Source organism: Vanessa cardui, chromosome 5 (genome assembly GCF_905220365.1).
Source record: "Vanessa cardui chromosome 5, ilVanCard2.1, whole genome shotgun sequence".
NCBI lineage: Eukaryota > Metazoa > Arthropoda > Insecta > Lepidoptera > Nymphalidae > Vanessa > Vanessa cardui.
Genome location: NC_061127.1, coordinates 1455072 through 1458368, shown reverse-complemented (window position 1 = coordinate 1458368; position 3297 = coordinate 1455072). Strand labels below are relative to the sequence as shown.

At 31.5% G+C, this 3297-nt stretch overlaps 1 long non-coding RNA gene across 1 annotated transcript; it reads right to left on the bottom strand.

Annotated features, from left to right (window-relative positions):
- Nucleotides 1-485: 485 nt before the first annotated feature.
- LOC124530128 lies at nt 486-2965 on the bottom strand. Its single transcript, XR_006966454.1, has 2 exons — nt 2782-2965; nt 486-956 (listed from the first exon to the last, which is right to left on the bottom strand). It is a non-coding gene; the product is annotated as an uncharacterized LOC124530128 (long non-coding RNA).
- Nucleotides 2966-3297: the final 332 nt, after the last annotated feature.

The window sequence follows — 3297 nt, the reverse complement described above, 5'->3', positions numbered from 1 at the left end:
ACACACAGATTAAACACATGAACGTTCAGTGGTACTTGCGTGGATTGACCGCAATCATTGGTTGTGATGCACGCGTTCCAACAACTGAGCCATCTCGGCTCTACCAATGATTATTAACCGTTTATTCTGCCCGATTTCCACTGTGTCTTTTTTCCTTTGATCTCGTAAATCATGTAACTACGTCTTTACAAAGGTTCCAATCTACCTCGATAACAAACATTACCATCGAATCAATGGCTTAATTGTAACGATTATATATTTCCAAAAGAATTTCATTGTATATAAACCGTAATATCCTTATATTATTGTTAATACTATGAATAGATCGATGGCGTTTTAATATGAACAATATAAATAATACTGTATTAACCATCCAATATTACATAAAAATTACTACCATGATGACGTCATACTATATTTTATTTATATCTTCACTTTATTGAGTAGAATAGGAATCAATTATTTGCATTCAACAAAAAAAACTCTAAATTCAAATGTATATTTTTTGTTATCTGTGGCATTATATATTATATACTACTATTGTAATGCAAAATAAACACATAAATATACAATTGTACGTGTTATGAGTAATTTTATCAATCGTTTTACAAATCATATAAATTATATAGAAAATAGAACTTTAATTTTTATTTATTCCCGATTGCCATATTTATCGTTGTATACGAAAAAAACTGGTACACTTCTCGTTTTGTCATCAAATTCTTCTTCTAGTAATGACGTTGAATCATAATCTTCATCAGTAAATTCTGGTATTCGTTGAAGATTATTCATTAAACCACTTCGTAGCTTTTCAATTATTTTGTCATTGACGTCACGACTTTGTGATGTTCTTACGTCATTGGGATAAAGTCGATCATCTGTTTCGTGTCTTGTTTTTCGAATTTCGAATATTCTTATCAAAGGTTGATAAGCTTCAGCAAGAGCTGTCAGTGTAACTGAAATAACAAAGAATATATTAAATACTAGCTGTGCCCGCGACCCTGTACGCGATTGAATTTAACAAAAAAAAATATTATTGTAGCCTAAGTTACTCCTTATTATATCAGTTATCTGCCAGTGAAAATCCCGCCAAAATCAGTCCAGCCGTTCCAGAGATTAGCCGGAACAAATAGCCAGACAGACAAAGAATGTAACACATGTTATTTTGGTATATGTACCGTGTATACATACATGGGCATTGAGTAATAAAGGGCTATTTTAATAACAAACAGACACTCCAATTTTATTATATGTATAGATTTTTTAAATACTTTTAATGAGTTTGTTCCTTTGAAACATAATAGTGTTTAAGAACTGTTACGCGAAGTAAGAAGTAATTTAAGTTATAATTGCTTTCTTTATCATACATTTTAATAAATATTAAAAGAAAAATTCTGTTTGTTTGTTATTTCTAGGATATTATTTATTTTTATCTAATTAGGAACTGAAATCTACTTAAGATTTTGTTTCACAATAATTAACTTGCAATAAAAAACAATATTTTAATGATTCTGATATGTTTGGGTGATACTCAAATCATCAAACAAATATTAGATACGACTTCAAAAAAAAGACCTTTAACAGTACCAAAAATAATATGACATAAAATATAATGTAATGGGTACATTCATTACATGATGTCAAAACTATAGAAGCAATAACTTTTTAAATAACACGTGTAACTCGCTTTGTTACGTAACGCGTTAAGACGCCAGTCTATCTGGCTTCCTTTTCTCTTACAGCAAAGATAGGCTCCTCCTTTCTCACTCTAACCCAAGTCAAATCTTGAACAGTGGTTATTTTTAAGTTAAAATTTCTGTCGGGCGTCCGGAGACCCATATATATATATTTATTTAACGGTGAAAATAAATAATTTAGTTAATAAATAGTATACAACAAGTAATTGAGTCGAGATAGCCCAGTGGTTAGAACGCGTGCATCTTAACCGATGATTGCGAGTTCAAGCCCAGGCAAGCACCGCTGATTCATGTGCTCAATTTGTCTTTATAATTCATCTCGTGCTCAGCGGTGAAGGAAAACATCGTGAGGAAACCTGCATGTGACAAAATTCATAGAAATTCTGACACATGTGTAATCCACCAACCCGCATTGGAACAGAGTGGTGGAAAATGTTCTAAACCTTCTCCTCAAAGGGAGAGGAGGCCTTCACCCCAGCAGTGGGAATTTACAGGCTGTTTTTGTTGTTGTTTTTATTGGTGAGAACAAGCATCTAAATAATTTTTCTTTACGCATTTCAGAAGTATTTTCCAATTACGAACTTTGCGTCTACTTAATTTATTGCATAGTAGATAAACAACACTATTAGTAATGTTGTCTTAAATTTTCGCGATTATTACACATTTAAATAAAACTAGTTATTACGGATTTTAATCGCGTATATTAATTATTTTGGACATCCCGACGTTTCGAGCACTTTACAGCGTTCGTGGTCACGGGTCTACCCGTAATAACTAGTTTTATTTAACACTATTAGTATTTTTGTGTTCCGGTTTGTAGGGTGAGTTAGTCAGTGTAACTACAGGAACAAGGGACATAACATCTTAATTCCTATGATTGGTATATTGACGATATAAGGAATGGTCTTACAGTACCAATACCGATATGTGTTGATGACCACTTACCATGAGACGACTCATTGTTTTAAAGGTCAATTATTAAAAAAAAAATGAGCGATAATGCTTTACATGGCCCATTTGCAAATAAATTAAGCAGAGTGAATATTTTGACTGAAAATAATTTAAATCAATCAAACTAACATACCCAAATACGCGACGAAGCTTGATATGATTAATCTTTTCATATTCGTTATCAACAAACAATGTTCCTTGCTAGCTATTAAAAGAGGTATGTTCGTACGTAGATTGGATTTCATTTGTTTTATCGTTTTTTTACGAGTCCAGCGACATTTATTCAACGTTCAGTAAATCATAAATTGGATATTCGATCCTCTTTTGAAAGTCTGGTATTCTTTGAAACGCTCGACTGGAATTTCAGAAATTTTACTTTGAACTTAAAAAAATTATTATTTTTGAAATTTCTTCGAATATATTACTGATTAATATTATTTATACCCTATCTGTGATGCTTTTAATGCGTATCATTTCCTAGGGAGGGCTGTGGACGTACACAAACGTAATACCAAAATTATGAGTAATTCCAATAAATTTCCAACGTATTGAAACCCATAAAAAACATAGGTTTCTACATTCTGTTTGTATGTTAATTTACGTAGAACGAAATTTGAGCAACATTAATTTTCATTAATTATTATTTATC